Source organism: Sinohyriopsis cumingii, chromosome 3, assembly GCF_028554795.1.
Source record: "Sinohyriopsis cumingii isolate HCF-2022 chromosome 3, ASM2855479v2, whole genome shotgun sequence".
Classification (NCBI taxonomy): domain Eukaryota; kingdom Metazoa; phylum Mollusca; class Bivalvia; order Unionida; family Unionidae; genus Sinohyriopsis; species Sinohyriopsis cumingii.
In genome coordinates this window covers 23,636,891-23,659,466 of record NC_142963.1, presented here as the reverse complement: position 1 = coordinate 23,659,466, position 22,576 = coordinate 23,636,891, and the positions used below count along the sequence as shown (strand labels likewise).

At 35.6% G+C, this 22,576-nt stretch overlaps 1 protein-coding gene across 2 annotated transcripts in view; it reads right to left on the bottom strand.

Moving 5' to 3' along the window:
- Nucleotides 1–22,576, bottom strand: part of LOC149802539 (uncharacterized) — a 104,846-nt gene that overhangs the window by 64,194 nt on the left and 18,076 nt on the right. The window contains exon 1 of one of the 2 annotated variants that reach the window (XM_089951789.1): nt 17,430–17,532. The exons of the other annotated variant lie outside the window; for it this stretch is intronic. The gene's annotated coding sequence lies outside the window, so the exon portion shown is untranslated. Of the gene's footprint in view, nt 1–17,429; nt 17,533–22,576 lie in introns of those variants that run through there. 2 annotated transcript variants of the gene reach the window in all.

Here is a 22,576-nt window from a genome sequence, read left to right as displayed (position 1 = left end):
GACATTAATATTGATGTTACTGAAAATCAGCTAAGTAAGCTTATTTTGATATTGCACAGTTAGACGTCTTAGAACATGGGCATTGTTGTTTGGTACGACTCGGTCGAGGATCGAACCCACGACGTCTCGCATTTCCGGCGGACGCTCTAACTAGGCCACCAAAGCGGTAGTTATAATTAGAAGGTCTGTTACTAAAATTATAATATAAAATGTGTTAAACAACAAGCAGACCCGGCCTTTAATGGGAAATTTCCAATATTCTGGACTCAGATTGAGAAAAACATGTTTAGAAAACTAAAATCAATGAATCAGGTCAGGTAGAAAATGAACATTTTTGGACAAGGTAAAGTTCAAAATATAATTATTCATAGTATATAATGAATTTAAAAAACAAAACAATGTAAATTAAATATACATAACACCTCCCCTCATAAAAAAGAATTTATGCGAGAAAGCTTTCTTTCAACTATTAATCAAATGTACATCTGATAAAAATTTGCATAAGATGAAATCTTATGAATGACACAAAGTATACATGAAAAAATATAATATTTATATAGATGTGAAGGTGCATCTGCTATTAGAGTTTCTTTTCCCTTGATGTACCTGATGCGAATATCGTATTCCTGCAACATCAAACTCTACGTTAATAATCTTTTTTTTTCCTTCTAAATCTTGACAATGAAATTAATTGGTTTGTAATCACTAAATACAATAATCGGAGAAGATGAACTAATATACACTTCAAAATGTTGCAAGGCCAGAATAAAAGCCAAACATTCCTTCTCGATAGTGGAATAATTTTTGTGCTTGTTTAATTGCTATAAAAACAGCACACTGAATGATCTACACCCTTTTGTCGTCTTCAGTCAATACTGCGCCAGCCACAAGATCACTTGCATCAACAGACATTTTCGATGACTGACTGAAATTTGGAGCTGAAGGAACTGGTGCACAATTAAGTATGACATTTAACTTATCACAAGCCTACTAACATTTTTCAAAACAATATCACTTGGTTTTCTTGCTCAACAGATATGTCAGAGGTTCAGCAATTATGGGAAAATTGGAACAAAATTTCCGATAATATCGGCCATACCCAAAAACGCATCAGTTGCCCTTTACTGATATGCATAGGGAAGTCAGGGATAGCTTTGACCATAACATATATAGGTTTAACCTGTCCATCTCCTACAAGACGTCCTAGAAATGTAACACAAGCACGGCATAAGTCACCTTTGGATAAATTAGTAGTCAAATTTGCATCAGTGAGTCTGTCAAAGAATTTCCGAAATGTCGCTAGGTGATCTTTCCCGGAGTCGTTGCAGATGATGGCATATTCGATGTAAGCATCGCAGTTATCTAGACCAGATGTAATCATGTTCATTAAACGTTGAAACGTACAAGGCAAACCTTTCATCCCAAACGACATCACTTTATATTGATAAAGTCCATCTGGAGTTACGAATGCCGACATTTTCTTTGCCCTTTCCGTCAGTGGAATTTGCCAAAATCCTTTCAGAAGGTAAAAGTTGTTGACATATTTTGCATTTCCAATGTTGTCAATACAGTCGCATTATTTTGGAAATGGAAATGAATGTGTTGGTCACACTATTCACCTTTCTATAGTCGGTGTACATGCGGAAAGTATTATCTGGTTTCGGTACAAGAATGCATGGTGAACTCCAACCACCATTACTCGTTTCTATGAAATATTCTCCAGCAAATACTTAAATGTCTTTTTTCAAACATTCCTTTTTGAGAGGATTCATCCTGTACGGATACTGTTTCATATGTGTGGAATCTACAATTTCAGAGTCACGGTAGATTGTATTTGTTCGTACAGGAACATCTGGAAACATGCTCATTTTCAAGTAATACTGTTTTAGGTCATTCTTTTCTTCTTGCCACAGATGTGAAAATTTCTGGTCTAGATTCTTTGTAATTTCGGAATTCTGAAGACTGATTACACCAAAGTCACTACAGTATGATTGTCTGCATTCCATTACTTAAATCCTCACAGTGTGGGACAGGCACAACTCAACTAACTGCACGATGAATATGGCTATCTCTATCAACATACTCCTTTAATAGATTTATATGGCAACCAAAAAATTTCTTCGCCTCCCTGGAGCACTGACAATATAATTCAACTAACTTACTTTCGTTTCAACTGTGTAAGGACCACAGTATTTAGCCTCAAGAGGATTTTGAGATAATGTCAAGAGAGCCAGAATTATATCACAAGGCTGAAAACTCATTTCTTTGGTATTTTAGATACATCTTGATTTCATTTTTGACTGAGTAGACTGCAGATTACAGGTCCTTGAGAACTTATGTTTAAAATTAGAACAGTCGTGAAGATTAATTTCTTTCATTTGAAAGAAGTTTCTCTTGTAACAACTTCATAGGTGCATGGACAGTATGCCCAAAAGTTAGTTCAAATGGACTAAATCCTAAAGATTCTTGAACTGATTCCGAACAACAAACAACAGTAAATGAACACCTTTGTCCCAATCATTTCCATTACCAAACAATATGACAGAATCATACTTTTCAAAATTTGATGAAATCTTTCTAAAGACCCTTATCTTTCAGGTCATAGGCAGAAGACTAGAAGTGCTGGACGCCTAATTCAAACAAAACTCGATGGAAATTTCAAGACATAAAATTTAACCCTTAATCAGGCTATACAGATTTGAGCAGACCAAATTAAGTTAAAACTTTATCAAAGCTTTTACTATTGTTTTAGTGATAATATTCCTCAAAGGAATTGCCTTTGGGAATCTTGTAGACACACACATTATGGTCAACAAGTACTGGTTGCCTGACTTGGTCTTAGGTAAGGGACCAAGACAATCTACCATTATTGTGCTAAATGGTCCATCAGATACAGTAATAGGTTGCAGATAATCCTTGGGTATCTTCTTGTTCAATTTTCCTAGCATTTGACAAGTACGACAAGATCTACAGTATTTACAAACAACACTTTTAATTTTTGGCCAATATAAACGATTCTAGATTTTGTGATAAGTCGTACTGAACCCTGAATGACCCGCCAAAGGGAGTTTTATTGGCCTAACTCTGAATTTCATGACTAACCGACTTTGGAACTACAGTTTAATAGCTCACTGACAACTCGTCACCAGCAGGTACCTCAGACGGTTTACATTTTCTCACAAAGACCCCATTTTTAACAAAATGAGAAAAATGTATTTCTGTGGCTTCAGTTTCGCTAAAAGCACTCTCAAACCAACAGATTTCAGGATCATTTTTCTGCTCGACAAGTGATTGTCCTTTGTCACCCTGATTAGAATAAAGAGAACGAGTAGGTAAAAGAGGATCACCCGCGATCAATACCTTCTGATTGATTCAAACATGGAGCAAAAGAAACCTTATCAAAAACTTGAACATGTATCAAGTGAAAGGAATAATTTCCTGATCAACATAATTCTCAAGAGCTTTCTTTGTAGGGGCAACGAGTGGCCGAGTGGTCTAAAGCACTCTCCGTTACGGATCACTGCCATCTCACCTCTGTACGTAGGTTCGAGTCTCAGATTCGGCCAATGTGGGTATGTGAGAAAGCTTGCCAGTAGCTTCTCGAGGGTCGGTGGTTCTTTCCGGGGATTTCCCGGGTTCTTCCTCCACCATTAATACTGGCCGCCATGCATAGCCTATCGTGTGCTGACAAATGGCGTTAACCCCTACAACAACAACAACATCAAGCTTTCTTTGTCGGAGCTCTAGTAACTGCACAAGCTGGGTATAAATCAGGGAATTCTTTTTCAATAGGATCAACTTTCCGATACAAGCAAGGCTTGTCAGTTACAAGTGAATTAACCACAACCTTATCCTCAGCTAGGTCACTGCCTATAAATGAATACTCTCGATGGGCAAAGACAACACTGTTCTGGCTGAGACTAAGTCTGATGACAAATTTACACAATGGAGACGAACATTAACAAAGCCGCACTATACTCCCTGAATAAGAACACTCTCATTAAAACTTCTCATAAAAAGGCAAAGTACCTGATAATAAAAGACTGAGAAACTCCTGTGTCCCTACAAAGTTTAATAGGGATAGGATTGGCAGAATCACCCATGAGTGATATTGAACCTTTCAACATAATGTATATCCGTTATCATAATTCTCCATAATAAAATCAGACTGGGGTTTGTTTGACCCAATAAATGTATTGCTTTCAATACATGACCATGACTTATAACTCTTAGAACAAAGAGTATTTGGAATAGGTATGTCTTGATTCCGTTGCTTATGTTTCAATTTGTAGCAATTAGAAATAACATGCCTTTTCTTCTTGCAATAGGTGCATGTAGGAAGATACAAAGATCAATTTTATCAGAAACTTGATCCCAAATGTGCCAGATTGAGATTTGGAAGTGCTTATATTAGTTTGAAATAGTTTGTTTGTTTTTTTTACCAGAAGAAACCTGACAAAAGAAACTTTATGAGCTAAGGAATACTCATCAGCTGTACATGGCAGCATTTTCTAAAGTTTCAACCTTGTGCTCATCAAGGTAGGTCTTAACATCACTATGGAAACAGTTCTTTAACTCTTCCACTAATTCGAACTGTCCAAGATTTTGTAAACTTTACCAACTTTCTTGGTTAAGCACCACTTTGCACTTTCTAATCACCACTTATCCGATAATTGCTGTTTTCTCTTGAAAATTCAACATGCGTTTGTCTGTGTCTTTAAACTTTTGTTGATAAGCCTCAAGTACCCAATCGACTCTTCAAGATACATTCCTTAAACAGATCATAATCAGCACTTTCTTGCACTGACGGGGAAGTGTAGAGGTCACGAGCTTTGCCAGAAAGTACACTTTGTAGTAACAATACTCTCATTGACATTTCAAAGTCTCAAAATGAGGTAAATATTTATCTACTTCTTTTTCCTCAAAAAGGGGTAGTAACCTAACATTCTCAGCAACATCAATTTGTGTAAAGTGTGGGTGTGCTTTCCATTTTCCAGCTCTAAGTTTTTATAATTTAAATTTAAATTCCCTTCCATTTCTCTTTCTCTCTGTATTTCTCACTCTTCTTTTTCACATTGCATTTGCACAAACCTATCTACTCTTTCTCTCTTTTTCTGCAATTGCAACTGTATTTGCCTCTTTCTTCTTTCTGCAACTGCATTTTCTTCTCTCTTTCCTCTTTATCTAATTGCATTTGTCTTTCTTCTTTCCGAACTTTAAGCTTCCTAAACTCTATTTCATCCTTGTATTTTAATTTCAATTTCATAACTTTAAGTTAGAGCCAGATGGAGGCTCATTAATCAAATCCAAAGAACTTTTATGCAAAACATTCTTTTCCACAATATATTGGACCAAAATATTATTATATTATTTCTTGCTTTAATAAAACAGCTTTTGCCTTAGAAATATCATATTTTCCTGCAGGCTTGAGCAATAAATTTTTTTGTCAAGGTTCTCCACTTTAGATCACATTATAAAAGTTTGCTGGTTTCACAATAGATTTCTAAAATATGAAAATAATAGCTGGGAGTTAAAAAATTCCAAAACAAGGTCAATTTAACAAAGTTTTCTGAAATATTTTAGAAAAATTTGTATTCCAAGGACAAGTCCCCATTTTTCTGTTATGACTCTATGGTATTAAAACAATTAACAGAAAAAAGTGAAAACAAACAAATTTTGTAAAATTCCATAGATAACTTATTTTCCTTGAATACAAAGTGAAAAATATAAAAAGAACTTACTGTATTGTGAAATAAACCCCAAATCATCTGAGAATTCAAACACAGTTCTTAATGATTAAATGTCTGAACAAACTTAAGTGGTATTCTAACATAAATCCAACACTGGAAGAATTGATGTGCCTGTAGTGGCCTGTGTCTTAGTGATGTGCCAACAGTCATTTGTTGAATCACAATAACACAATCCAAGAATATATCCTTATTTGAAATTTCACAATAAATCCAAGTCACTATTTCCAAGAATGTTATTTCTGAGCACAATTTATTTCCAGTTAGGAATATCTTGAATTAAAACAATTCAAAAAAATAAACTCCAGCCCAAATGAAATACTGGACACAACAATAATACAACTGATTCTGCTATGATCTTACTGCAGAAAGGAATACATTTATGGGGAAAAAAAGATTATATAGTCCTCAAATTAACTTTGGTCACAATTAACATTTTCTAAGCAAAAACTAACTGGAGAATTCATTCTGGAAGGTTCCAAATGTTTACAAGATAAAATCTTAGTTACAATTAGAAGGTCTGTTACTAAAATTATAATACAAAATGTGTTAAACAATAGGTAGACCTGGCATTTCATGGAGAATTTCCAATATTCTGGACTTAGATTGAGATAAACATGTTTAAAATCCAAAATCAATGATTCAGGTCAGGTAGAAAATTAACTTGATTTTGGAAAAAGGCCAAGACCAAAATACAATTATCAATAGCATATAACAAATGAACAAAAGGAACAATGCAAATTAAATATACAGAACAGGGATGAAGTCAACCTAAATATGAAATGTTTCATTAAGTGAAAGAAATATCTTGCGAAAATGTTTCTTTTCATTCATCTGTAATGAAATCAATAAATGATATTCTAGTGTTAGAAGAATAAGCAAACATTGTAGCCTTTGCCCTTTAACCTCCATGAATTTCATCTGTTTCACCCCTTCTCAAACTGTAAAATTTATTGTGACATCTCAGGAATAATTGTGTTAAATTTCATGTTCCTGTCTCTCAGCATAACATTAGCTGCTATGTTGAGAAAATGCAATGAGTATTTTTTAAATGGCTTATTTTTCATCATGGGGATGGGTGGGGCAGGGCTTGTGTGGGACTATGCTACTAATGATTAGTGATATGTGGAGAAGAAAAAAACACAAGAATTTTCAAAAGTACCATCTTGATGCATGTGACGTAAATGTTTCAGCTGTACAACCAAAACTGCATCATACAATAATAATATCTCTGTGGTCTGTATAGGGGTCACTCTACAGATATTTTGAACTTCTTGGAAATTTACAAGTTTAAAGTGAAGCTGTTTGAATTTGCAACACTTTGGTGAGAATCTACCTCCATCTTACTCTCAAGTTTTGTAGTTGAAATTTCTTTAGATATTGTATTTGTGGAAATTGTACACAACCTAACAATAGAGATAACCAAAATGACTTCTCCCATGCGCTTGAAAAATCAGCCTGAATTTGTCTAAAGTATACTATTTTTAGCAGCTATTAAAAGAAAATGCATTTTGTTTGACTAGGCAATACCAGCTTCTGAAGGTGCAATGAATGAAGTGAAAATAACTAAGTGGAGCTAGCAGTTTTTTGAAAGGTGCACATCTGAAGTAAGGCCAAGCTGTATACTCTATAACCCATATTACATCCATTAATCATGCATCAAAATAAAGAAAATTAAAAGTTCTTTTAATAAGTTCTAAGATATATAATGTCTTTCTTAAACTGCTTGTTTAACCACTGAGGAAATCCAGGAAAATTATTTTTCTTTAAAACTCTGACCCTATGCAAAATACAGAACTACAGAGTGCCAACACTGAGAACTACTTTTGTACAGCTTTACGGTTATTACGTGCTCTGAGAGAGGGAAAAGTATAAAGTGAAGTTGTCTGCATTGCCAAGATGCTCAGCCTGTCAAGCGTGCTACAGACAGTTGTCTGCATTGCCAAGATGCTCATCCTGTCAAGAGTGCTACAGACAGTTGTCTGCATTGCCAAGATGCTCATCCTGTCAAGAGTGCTACAGACAGTTGTCTGCATTGCCAAGATGCTCATCCTGTCAAGAGTGAAGAGTGCTACAGACATTCAGATCACAAATTAGCCTGATCAGCCACTAACCGCCTCACAGAAATCAAACCATTTAGTAATGTCATGGTCATCTTTAAACTCAAAGGATGAGAAGCTATATATATATATATATGTTTTACGTTTTGACCCATGACCATTGTAAACCTGGACTGTTCCATCCTTGTTCATAATACAACTTATTGGTAACATCCGATGAATAACTGTGGCAAGTCTCATATTCCTCTCTCACAGCATAACACTATTTGCAATGTTGAGATAATACAATGTAATGTTTTTTAAATAGCTTACTTTTCATCATGGGAGGGGGATGGAAGCGGGCCATATGTGGGACTTTGTTACTAATGAACAATGCTTTGGGAAGAAATGCACAAGAATCATTCAAAAAGACTGCTTAGATGCTTGTGACTTAAACAATAAGAATTAAATCAAACAATAATAATACCTGTCTGGTCTTTGAAACATGAAGAAACAAACATGAACGTTTGTGCAATTGCCTAATTTTCTCTTTTTCATATCATCATGCATGATTTTCCAATAAAATGGTGTATTAACATTGATGTTATGTATAAAATAAGTGAATTATGTCAATTTTGCTCTTGCTTATACAAAATACAATCTGGCAGTATTGTATGTGAACTGATCTTAATTATAGGTATATTAAAAATCTTATCAAACAGAAGTAAAGTCAACTTGAATTTTAAAATGTTAGATTAAGTGAAAGGAAAATATACCAAAATATTTCTTTTCATTCATTTGTGATAAAATTAAGGAAATAATAACATAGCAGGTTCATTTTCTTCCATATACTAGTGCTAGAAACATTATCAAACATTTTACCTCTTCAACCTGTAAAATTTATTAGTGACATCTGAGAAATAGCTGTGGCAAGTTTCATATTCCTGTCTTTAAGGATAATATTGGTTACTATGTTGAGAAAATGCATCAAGCATTTTTTAAAATAGCTCACTTGTCATCATGATGGGATGGGAGTGGGGCTGGGCTTGTGTGGGACTTTGCTAACATTAAATGGAAGAAATACATGAGAACCATTGAAAAGGACTGTTTAGATAATTGTAACTTACAATGTTTCAGTTATACAACCAAAATTAAAGCGTTCAATAACAAAACCTATGTTGTCTTTAAGGTATACCAGTACAGTTATAATGTAATTCTGAGCAAGGGACTGTTGTAAGGTGAAGTTTTTTGCATTGGCAACATGGACAGTTGTGAGAATGTTGGCATAGTTCTATGCTACATTCATGTACAGTACTTATAGGTTACTGCATTTGTATGGGAAAATATGAACGAGTTTATCGGATGGAATACTGCACGATCTTGGGAGTGCAGTGTATCCATCCGACAAAACAAGTTCATATTTTCCCATACAAATGCACTAACCTTTTTAATATGTGCTTATTTTCTTATTCTACCTAATGCTTAATTATAGTAACAAAATACACTACAAGAAACAAAATAAATGAATACATGGGCAGATTGATCATTACACAACAACATCATTACTGTACACATAACTCTGCCCAGATAAATTTGAACTGAGCTGTGCACTTTACATAACTTTCGAAAGAAAATGGCATGTCTAGTTAAAATTGAAATTTAGAGTCATATTGTGAATGAATGTGCAGTGTGACAACTTTTCCATTTCATCTGGAATAAATAAATAGATTTTGGTATTTTTGTCGATTCTACGAAATTTCGTGATTATGGACTGGATTTATATGTGACAATTCCACATGAAATACATCAGATTGAAGTAGCGAGGGAAAAGCATGTTGACATCTGCAAATGTGTTTCTGTTTCTGTCACTGAATGTTTGAAATCATAATGTGGGAAAAATATGAAGTCTTTCAATTGCAATTACATGTATCAAAAAGACGCTATGGAATTTAATCCTTATTTCATTTTGAGTGCAGTAAGGAGGATGTAATTGTACTTATATTAGAAATTCCAGTACAATTTCGAAATGTATACTCAAGATTGAGAACCTATTCGGATTTACAGAACTAAAAAGGTACATTTTGAGGAAACTCAGGATGTAAAACTGTAAGTACATTTTCTTGCCTTCTTATTATCAGTTAAAGAAGACAGTTTATGCCTTTTCACTTGCATGTTATTTGTAAGGACCCATTCTGGCATCTACTGTATAGCTAGCCTAAATCCGAAACATTGTATCAAAAACGTTAACGTAGAATGTGCCAAAGCAGCTGGTATGTGGCAGTCCACGAAACATCTGCTTTACTTCATTCAGAAACAAATTTAATCAACCAAAACGTAAAGCGCCTCCTAAGCGAATGTACATGATTTGTTAACAAATCAAAAGTGCTAGCGTCTGCATCCATTGTTTGTTTACAATAGAAAGTATTTCCTTTATGAGTGCAATATGAAGTTGCGCCCAAGTTCAGTATCGTAAATTATTGAACGATTCTGACAATGCAAGTTAACGGAGAAAAGAATAATCATATAATAACTGGAATTTCTTTACATATGGTAATAATTATGGAATCCATACACTATCTAAAGCAGATAAAATGGCCACTCCCATGTGCCCTATAAATGAGCCTAGCAAAGTCCCAAGTACACTAACTTCAGCATTTATTAAAACTGGAAAGGAATTTTGCCAAATTAGATGATACCACTTTCTGCAAGTGCAGTGAATGAAGTATAGAAAGTAAAAAATGTTATCAGCTCATTTTTTCCCCATTTACCTATTGAGGTTCAGGAAGTGAAAATGACCAAGAAGAGCTAACAGTCTTTTGAGAGGTGCACATCTAAAGTAAAGCCAAACTGTATCCTGTACTATTGTACCCATCAATAATACACAAAAATAAAGGGAACTGAAAGCTATTTTAACAGCGCCATTGATATAATAGGTTTGTTTTAAATAACTATGATATTCAAACCTGATGCAAACTGCACACCAACAGTGTGGAACCTTATGTTTACTGGGCACAATACGGTGATGGATGGAGATTAAGTCACAATCTGTGCATATTCTGTCATAAATTATGTTATACACTTCATCAAAAGCAAATCACCAAACTCATCAAGTTCATGTATATTCCAAAACCTTCCAAGGTTATTTCTTGACTTGACAAAAATGGCCAAGTGATGCTCCAATTGCAATGAACAGAGAGATGGGTTTTCTCCTTGAGCATCATGTATGCTCTATCTCTATATATATATATTTTTTTTGTCCTTTGAGTTCAAAGATGACCATGATATTACTAACTGGTTTGATTTCTGTGAGGCTGTCAGTGGCTGATCAGACCAATTTGTGCTCTGAACTGTCTTTGGCACACTTGACAGGAGATGCCACTTGTGTTTGCTTGATCAATGGAGTACATGCTACACTTGAGATTTACATTGCTTGATCAATTGAGTACATGCTACACTTGAGATTTACATTGCTTGATCAATGGAGTACATGCTACACTTGAGATTTACATTGCTTGATCAATGGAGTACATGCTACACTTGAGATTTACATTGCTTGATCAATGGAGTACATGCTACACTTGAGATTTACATTGCTTGTGCTTCTGCACTGCCTCAGCTTTACTCCTCTGTTCAAACACTATAGCTCCAGGATGGATAAGACTTTGCTAGGTGAAGCAAATTTCCTGTGCAAGATCTTCTCAAGACTCATGGCCAGTGTTGAAGTGTTTCAAGGATGACTTGATGAAATCTTTCAAGCATATCGTGTGACTATCCTGAGATAATTTTCCCACCTTAAGCTCAGAAGATCTTGTTTGGCAGTCATTCTTCTGATAGCCTCATGATATGGTCTGTCAGTCTCAACTATGATTTCATCAGGAGAGTGGATGCTTCAAATGCCAAACAAGTGTGAGAACCTCAGTGTCTGTGACCTGTTCTGCCATATTGTATCCTCATCAGTTTCCTCTGACAGCTCATCTAAAAATGGTTCAGCTTCTTGGCATGGTGTCTGTACTCCATTCAGGTTTTGCAAGCAACACAAGCTGGGTTGGCAACACAATGGCTTTTTTTCTCAGATCTTCTATTTTGTGCTCCCACACGTTTGTACGTAGCCTGCCAAAGGTCACACTTGTTGTGTAATTCTGGTTTTGGTTTCATCATTGATATGGGCTGCATCTGACAGCATGATGCCAAGATAGGTGAACTTGTCTGCTGCAAGGAGGGTTTGACCATATCCTGTGATGGTAGGCTCTATGCAAGGCTTTCATGATGAAGGTTGGTACATCTCTTCTTCTGACTTCTTGATACTGAATGTGAGACCAAAATTGTCACAAGTTGATGGGAAATATATTAACTTGATTGCAGAGTTTTTTGACAGGTGCCTGTTTCACATTCTCATGTTTCAATTTGGAGGCATTAAGCATTCTATGCACTTTTTTGACTTGTGGTCATCACCTGGACTGAATCTGTATATTGAATTTGGAGACTATAAGCCTGTGACCAATTCAGCATTATGTACTTCTTATGGCCTTTGTCACTTGGACATCCTGCCTGACCCTTCTTTTGATGATGCCATTGCTTGGAGAATGGCTGCATCCAAGATACTTTGTTGTGGCTTGGCAGAGCAGAAGACTGGGTTTGTGGTTAGGAGGCACTGTGTTCAGTGCATTTCTTTAATAGGAAAAGTCCATTGTTGTTGCATTTGCCACTGACACCTGTCCATGTCTAGTTATCTGTGCCAACTCTAACATTTAAAGACACCAAGGATGAATGAGCTTGTCTACATTTTGGTACATCTATAATAAGAGACATATGAATGAGTTGGATCTTAGCAAGTCACCTCACACTCTTGTCCAGGTCTGTGTTATACCAGTGCTACAACAGTGCTGAGATCTCTGGAGCCAAGTCTCAATGCAGTGGATGTCCATCAGTTACTGCTACCCTGCATTGTCCACACAGCTCTTGCCATCTGCCTTCACAGCTGGTTGATGGATATCATCCATCTGATCCACTAGAATGGACTTTCCAGAGTGAGTCAGGTGTAACTGTCCACTTCGGGCCAAGTCATAGATAGTTTAGGTAGCATATAATATGGCCAAACAAAGATGCAAACACTGGTAGTGATCATAGTTAAAGTTAAGAATTGGGAATATTAGTAGTGGATACATAGAAATGGTAGCTAGAATGGTTGACAAATTAACTGAAGACTAAAATGATCACATGGTAAGTCAATCTGGATGTGAGGACAGTTGATGAAATTAGTAGTGAATTGGTTAAGAGGATTTTGAGGTAGGCGCATGAGTGGAGGCTATCTGAGCAGATATTAATAGAATATTTAACATGGAAAGAAACATACTTGTTGCATGTCTAAAAATCAATATCTGTGAGATCAGAATCATCTTAAAAGGTATAAATCACAAGCTACCAGTATGTATCATCTATACATGTCACAAAGTCTCCTTGTTTCCATTATGTATCAACAGGTTTATTATCAAACACCCATTGCCTCCTCTCCTTTATTTTAATCACAGGGGCTAATTTCAGTGTTTACAATTTACCTACAAATCATACATGTACTATACAGTACATGTACTATGTATGATTTGCAGATAAACTGTAAGCAACATAACAAGATTGATAAAGTAAATGTATTATTTGTAGGTAATGATGCAATATTTATACTGTACATTTATAATTTGTAGGTAAATTAAAAGCAACAATATAAGCCCCTGTGATTTTAATATTCATTATTCTCACTATATCAAACAAAATCATTTAAATGTCTATAATATATAATACAATGTCTTATTGAGATTACATTTTATGTCTAAGCTTGCAATATAAGTAGTTTTAAATACTTAAGAAATGGATTGACTTAACTTATGAGCTGTACAGTACTGAAAAAAGTTAATCAAGCAAAACCATCATAACTGGTCTTTCTAGTGGTTTCTAAAAAAAGTTACCAACCAATTGAAAAAATTCATTACCTACCTTAAATAAATAAGGTTTTGAATATATATGCAGAGACAAATACCTGACTTATCACAGATTTGATTGTCGTTGCAGACAGCCCATCCCCAACCTTCAAACTGCAATCATTGTTATATTAATAAATTATTTAATATGTTATTTTTTACTCAGTTGGATGGACAAGTCGAAGCAAAAGAACCAAAAGATGAGAACTGGAATGACAGCGACATTGCAGAAACTACAATGAGTACAGTGGTAACATCAATATTTGCTTACATCTCGGGAGTTGGGTTTTCTTTTGCTAAAGTATCAAATTGGTTTTAAATGAACAAAATAAATCTGTGAATATATTCAAAGCCATCTTTTCAAGGTAGGAAATGAATATTTGTCAATTGGTTCACAAAATGTTCCACAGAAACTGGGATCTCACTAAACACCCAAAAACACCCTAAGACAAAATGTTCCACAGAAAACTGGGGTCTCACTAAACACACCAAGACTCTCCAACAACACCTTAAGACTTTACATAATCCCTACTTTAAATTTCAACAACAACAAAAACAAACAAACAAGCAAAAAATGTGAATATTTAGCAATTTTGTTTCTAACATTTAATTTGGAAAGAAGTGGTCAAGCATTGCCAAGGGAAATAACTCTCGCTTTGATGAAGAGGGTTTGGGTAAAGTAACATAAATATTTATCAACATTCAACAATAAGTAGCAATGCCACAGCACCAGGAGAAGGCAACGAAACTGAATGCATCAAATAAGTCGTTAAATAAATTAAACAAAATGGCAAATCAATTGTATATAAAATTATTAGCATATCACATAAACAATTCAGTTATTCATATCCTTGTAAATGTTTAGCGTTTATTGGTCCTCTCAATGACAGTCCTTTTTCGCTGACTAGGTTTTCGTGAAGTTCCTTTGGCTTTATTAATTACAGTGTATTTTCCATCTTGTGATTTAATGTACTTTGATTTCTGTGCATTTATTGTCCGTGAGGAAGTTTGTGAAAATCTGTCTTTTGCTTTTCTCATTTGCACCTCCAGACGCTGTCATATATGTGGTAAATGTGTTCTTCTTTTTTTAATTGATAATTCCCGCTGTCATGAAGAGTGGTTCTATAATCCATGAAACGGAACTGTGTCCCACTGAAAAGTTTATATATCAGGTCTTGTGTTTGTTTTAGCTTCCAATCAACAGAGTTTTAGAATGTTATTGATGGACTGTGCATTGTTATTTGTCCCATTCATGCATTCAGTATTTCTGCAGCTAGGTTCAAAAACATATTTCTGTAGTCTTGGTTTCAAGTTTGTTTATAAAGTCTGGTACAAATGTTGGATGCTGTAAATTGATGATTGTTTTCAGATTTTCTGATCGGCTTTCAAAATCAGTTGCACTTATTGCGTCTGTGATGTGACTGGTACCAAATATTTGGGCCATTATTATATCACGTTCACCCTTTTCCACCCCAATTTTATTCTGAAGGTAGTGCCTCACATTATCCTTCACATGTTTAGTGCAAAGATAGCGTGTACCTGAGGGGAATACATGTTCTATTGTTCTGGTTATGCCCTTCTCATCATCACTTCCAAATTCCATCATTTCAGACATTCGTACTTCCATGGACTCAATATCTCTATCTAGCTCTGTAGCAATATGCTCCAGAAAGCTCTTGTAAGTTCTGTAAGAAGTGTCTTTGTGAAGAAGGACAGGGTCAATAAAAATCTGATGTTCATTTGTACTATTTCAGACAACTCTTTGATTTTTGTATACCAATGTAGTTATGTAAAAGTTTCCAAGGTTAAATGTTCTGTTCATACCTATTAGTTGCTTATTATCATACGTCAGGAAGTATTGTAGGTCAGTAACTTGGTATTGTGTACAGCAAATGATGGATGGTACCTGATCTTTGTTGTGTATCACTGTTTGCACAAACGGATGTTCATTTATCATTCCAAGGACATCTAACATCATTAGCAATGTTGGCATGATTATGTCATTTGTTTGCGGACTTCCTCTTTTCATTGTACTTGACGTTGCTTATTACTCTAGTGTCTCGAGTGCCAGTCACTGAGTCATCTTTCTCCAATTCACGATATATGTCTCTCGGTATCTGTTCCTTCATCCATTTCTTTATTTTGTCAAAAGTCCACAGAGAGTTCTCACGAAATCTTTTTCTCCTCGCCTATTACCATGTGATGCTGCGGGTGGTTAATGATTGCCTTGGTATTCATAAAGAGAAACAATGCTGATGCTAGAGTCATTTTTTTACAAAAAAAGACACTCTTTTCTTAAAATCAGTATCACTTTTAAGTGTAGCATAATATCTGCCCAAAATAAATACATTGTGGTCATCGAGTTGAGGATCCAGTTCATCCCAAGTTACTTGGCCCTTTACTCTACATTAATGCAGTACTTGTTATTCTGAGCCTCTACATTTCTATGGTATACATTTTCAATGACAAAAGTTGATTTGATGGTATTACGTTTTGAAAAGTCCCAGATCCCACAGTCATCGAAAAATTCAGACTCCTACCCCAAAGGGCCTAAAGTCAAAGTGTATGTGTGTGTGTGTATATATATATATATATATATATATATATATATATATATATATATATATATATATATATATGTGTGTGTGTGTGTGTGTGTGTGTTTGTGTGTGTGTGTGTGTATATATATGGTGGAAACCTTTTGGTAACTGTGGCCTATGACATTATTATTCATTTCATTATTTTATTAATTAGCAAAGTCTTTCACAACCTAGAAGTCTACTAATTAAAGTGTAAGCAAAACGGTAATTTTAGTCTTTAACACATATTAGTGTATATAAATGAATATTTATCCAATATTAATACTTAATTAATGGAAAGAACACGTATTATACTATTTTTATACATTAGTGTGTTTAACTAATACGACATCGTTAGATAAACTTCAGTGGTACATATGGGATGATTTAAGTATTTGAATTAAACAACGTGGTCGTTTGTGTTACTGTTGATAATTAAATGTATAAGTGACTTTACCAATCATTAAATGATCTATATATTCAAACAATTTTCATAAATTACATCTAGTATATCAAGTAATCTACACACAACACTTGTTCTTGACATCGAAGTAAACATTGGGAATTACATAGCACTTTTCCTTTACAGCGAGGTAAAATCAAGGGAAATCACTCCCGTGGAGTTTGTTACACTCGTTGGTTAATTCGAAACGTTCTTGTAAAAAATTTGGATGTACGACTTGAGATGAAAATTTGAAAATTTGAATATTTGTAAATAAACAATTTATAACAAGATACAAGAGGGAAGTACAGTACATTGTCATTTAATGAGGAAGTTATTATTAATTTTTTTTTATATAAAATTATACTTTTGTTTGTCTTAATGCATTTTGAGAGCTTTAGTGAGGTTGTATGTAATACTGTGGTGTTCTTGGGGAGACTTGGGGTGTTTAGTGAGACCGATATCAATCGTAATCCAGCATCACAGGCACTGGAATCCAGGGTAAACTAATCATGTGTACACTTATTTAGTTTACCCCAGAATCAAGTGCCTGTGTCCAGCATACTGAATCATGATGGGGTGACCAAACAATTAACATCGGAGTGATTAAGTGACCTGATTATAATGACTAAATAAAGAACGAAACTTACCTTTTTTGATGTGGCTATTGATACAGAAATCGTAATTGACTTTGTAATAATATCGCACTCTTCCTCAAGTACGTATTCACCACGTATGTATTTTTTTCTTGTTGTTAAGGAAAGTGGGATTCCCGTTGATCTATTTTTAACCACAGGAGCTCGTATAGTTGCTTATAGTCATTATATAGTACACGTATGACACGTCAACTATAAGCAACGATACGAGTCCCCGTGCATAAAACATAGCCAAATGAATACTTGTTTTAAATAGGTGTGCAAATTTACTGACCTGCTGAGCAGAAGAAATCATTGTACGCAATTGAGATTTCAGAAGTTTGTACATTTTATTTAGTGGTCTTGATTTAGAAATATGGATAAATGTTTTATTGGTTATTTTTAACCTAATTGAAGTTTATATTATTAACTTAACTGAAAAATGTGTTTCATACGACAGTGACCGGCCCGATGTAATTAGTGGTCATTGACTTTCTGGGACTAAAATACTTGTTTAGGCTTATGGACAACTCATTCAAAGACATTATGGATTTCATCATTGTTGTACAGCAGAATATTTAAGACTATTGGCACGGCAGTACATTCAAGACTACTGGTATCAGCACATTCAGTACTATTGTTACATCAAGATATTCGAGACTACTGGAATTCATTCAGAACAAGTGACACATACATCATTGACGGAAAAAAATATTGAATCGTGTCTCGAAAATGTTGATGTTACCACGAAGATACTGGGTTTGGCAAGATATTCCGATGATTACTCGAAGTCAGCTGGTCCGTCAGTGATGCTTGCAAACGATACCACTGATCATCCCGAGAGCAATAACGTGACAATGAATACTTTTGTTGTTGTTGTTGTTGTTGTTGTTCTAGGGTGTAACGCCATTTTTCAGCACAAGATAGGCTATACATGGCGGCCAGTATAACTGGTGGAGGAAGAACCCTGGAAAACCCAGGGAAGAACCACCGACCCACGAGAAGCTACTGGCAGGCTTTCACATGTACCCACGCTAGCCGATCCTTGGACTCGAACACATGCAGACAGAGGGACAATGAATGCAGCTGTAACTGAAGTTGCATCGATGAATTAAAATTTCAACTTGGGATTCTCAGCACGTAGATCAATGTTAAATGGAGAAGAAAATGTGTGCGTCCACTATCCAGCATCTTTGGATTGTGTAGAAATGTTAGAAAAGTTATATTTTGCGCTAAACACACCATGGTACTTGTCAGAAAAGCAACCAACAATGATGCAATCTGGCGACCCAACGCAGTTGATGCAAGTAAAGTAATACTAACAAAACTTTCGTTCTGGATGTCAGTAATGATTCCATCAATAGACGAAGAGCAACGGTTACTTTCGTTTATGAGTCAGGGCGGTAAATCAACGTTATAATGACTGACAATGACCACAGACAGTATTCAAAGTAATGCTGCTGGGTTATTCACATGGCAGATAGCATCGCAACAGGGATTGTCAGCACCACGACATATAGTCATCGCGTTTCAGGAAAAGTCCAGAGTAGATTCGCAGGAACAAAATCCAATGGTGTTTGACACACTTGGAGTTGCTGAGGTTTCTTTAAGATAAGTGGACATCAAGAACCTTCTGAAGAAGTTTTGCTAAATTTTTATCAAAATCATGTTGCACGTGTTTATCTTCGGTTGATGACATTTATGGGGCAGAATGTTGATTCTGGTTAGCAGATACCTCAGCGGGATTGCACAACGCTGTATCCGCTCTATTATTTTTCACTGGAATATTTGGATTTGTTCAGGCAATCAGTTGTTGATATACACTTCCGAGCTCGTGTAGCTCGACCTCCCGCTGGTTGTTAAAGAGCAAGCGCTATCATACTCTTAGACTAAAGAATGTAGCTTGAAGGTGTTGGTAGACAAATGCGAGTTATTGATGCCCACAGTGGAAAACATGTAATTAAATCGCTCATGATATTATAATGTCATATCATTACATTAGGGTCAGCCTGACTCATGGTCAGATTAAAAAGCTTCAATCGAAATCTGCAAATGAATGCGGAACAAAAATTGCACTAAAACGAGAACAGATCACAGGTGGTCCAAATGAACTATCACTGACTGAACGTCAACTCAGAAACTTCAACGAAGCCAAAGAATCAAAGACGGGCGTACGACTTAATCTTTCTGCTGGTACCATTAAAGACAGTCAAGACGGGTTGTATATTTCCACTTCTTGCAGCTATACCAGCATTGATAGTCGCTGCTGCCCCAGCTGTTGCAAAAGCAGTTGCTGTTGGAACTGCTGTTTGGATGGCACTAAAGAAAGCAACAGGTCACGGAATAAAGACTTGAAAAAAAAGGAAGGAGAAAGGGTCTAAGACTACCAGGAACCCCTCATTCGTGGTACGGCCAAGGTCTGAGGCTTCCCGGGACACTTCGTTAGACGCAAAACTTCTCCTTCCTATGTCAGATTTTCATTTAATGGACGCTGATAAGCGATTAAACATCAAAAACTTCACAGGTGATTATATGCTTGACCAATTACCAAAACAACCAAACCGTATTGAAACCTGTATCATTCATCCCGATAAAAACTCCGGAAAAGGTACTCATTGGGTTACATACGTGATTGGTCTACGTGGAGTTGTTTACTTTGATTCGTATGGGTTGACGCCACCAAAATAATTTTAAAAATATGTCGGCAGAGTGCAAAGCTCACATCTTCAAAACACTCCCGTCTGGTATTCAACATTACCAGCACAGGCAAAAACCGATCCCCAAATATGTGGCCGTGAAGTAATTGCCGTAATCGACGCGTGTCATCATCAACAATACCACGATATAAAGTCGTGCACGAGTACACAAGTAGATGGCATAACCATCCACCGTCATTTAAAAAAGATCTTTAAGTATTATGGTAGATATTTACGGAAGAGCTTCTCGCCTGAGTAAAACTCAACGAGGCGACTTATCTAAATATGCAACGCTTGACGAGGTCAAGGATGAACTCGCTAATCTGTTGAGTCTCGCAAATGTTGACCAAATGAAGTCGTTGTTGTTTTTAGGATAAACAAGGACGATTAAAGACGAGCAATATCCCGTTGATAGATTTTATTCTGCGGGTTCCATATGCGACCGAAGATAAGTTGGTGGTGTTTGCTAAAAAGGGAAAAATTAAAAAATCGGAGGTATCGATTTTAACACTCAATGGAGAAATTGCTGTACGTATCAGAAGAATTGGGGATATTATGTATGGTGATCTCAATATCAGTAAAAATACAAGTATTAACGTGAGAGAACCAGAATCAGATCATGATGTGGTAACGAAAAAAAAAACACATTTAGATCTGAATACTCGTTTATAAATTTGCTCAAAATATTAATGGAATCGTTGATGATTTCTTCGGAAGTCCAACATTTATCGGTATTAAACTCTCGACATCAGAAAGATCACCGACAGTGTAGTATATACAGTAGCGTCTGGATAAGAATTATGGACACCACTTAATAAATCAATCAAACATCGCGCTGAGGTTACCGGTATATAAAGGGTCTCAGTACTTGGTACTACAACATTTACGATATCTACCACAATTTCACGGCGTTATCCACTAACTGGATCCTCTGGATCTATGTTAGTGATGGTAGAGCAAAACGACGAGGAAACATTTGTTGTGGAACCCGAATAAAACATTGTAGGTTAGTTGTACCATTGGTGTCTTGAATTAGTCGCTAAACTTCCACCTACTTAAAATATAATGAGCTCCCTAATCGACGTTCAACACTACAGATTCAATCAAGTATGTGAGTGGCAAACCAAACTGAAAAATATATTTGACGAGTATACAGTAAAAGATAAAACAAATATCGCAGACGTGTGTTTTTTTGTCGTTGACATAATTGTGTATTCGGCGTCCGCTGTTATAGCTGGAACAGGCGTATCGCTGTCAACAATAATAATGACATCACCAGCAGTTGTAATAAGTTGTGTTTCAGCTGCAACAACAATTGTTGATATTCTATCATATCATCTCAAAAATATGTCGACGTGCAGCGTAAACAAATTGCATGAGTATACAATAAAGTTTCATACAGCGACGCTAGCGTACTCCAAATTGTCTTCGTTGATATCACATTATATTCAGACTTAATTTATTGGAAAATGAGTTTAAATAATTTTCATCAATGAAATAGTTTTCTTCCTTTTCAAAATTAGATACGGATCTTGATAAATTAGGAAGTCTTTCAGTAGGTGTAGAAAAAAAAGGTCTTTCACCGTCTGTACGTGATTCAACATTCATCCGTGGTGGTGCTTTGCGATATTCGGGAATTGTTATAAGTGCTTTTCCATTCGTAAGGAAATCAGGAAGTTTTGGTTCTGGTGCTCCTTGATGAACAGGTGGAATTTCAGACCATCTTAAAACGCCTCGACTCGATGATTGATAAAGTCAACGACGTAATCTGGTGAATTTATTTCTATTTTTTTATTTCTATAATTGATTTTTTCAACTGTATTGATTTTATTCTGCGTTGATTTTATTCTGCGTTGAAATTCATCATTAATTTGTTCGATTTGATAATTGCCTGTAGGTAGGCCGACAAAATTCCAGTCTGGTGTTCCATCTGGTTTATTTTTATTTGCAAATACGAGTGAATTATTTGCTGGTAATCCACTAAATGATTTTGATCTGATATTTGGCCAACTGTAATATACTCGTAATTGTGCAAGAGCTATTTCTTTTACTGGAATTGCAGTCACAAGGTTGACACTAAATTCAGGATTAATAGAACTTGCTGATATCATTGTTGTCTTTGACGGAGTTGTATTAATTACAATTTGCTGAAGTAGTTCGTTCTGCGTTGACATTATTATTATTATTATTATTGTTATTAAATCAGACGTGGGTTTTATCACAGTCGTTGCTTCTTCATAAATTTTGATCATCTCCGTGAACTCAAAATCTGATATTTTTCCATCGTTAAGGCTTGTTGATATTAACGAGGAAAATTTAGAGTATGCTAGCGTCGCTGTGTGCAATTTTACTACATAATCATGCAATTTTGCATTTGTACACGTGTATATATTTAACGATGATATTAAGAAGGTCAGCAATTGTTGTTGCAGCTGAAACAAAATGTTCCAACTGCTGGTGCCATGA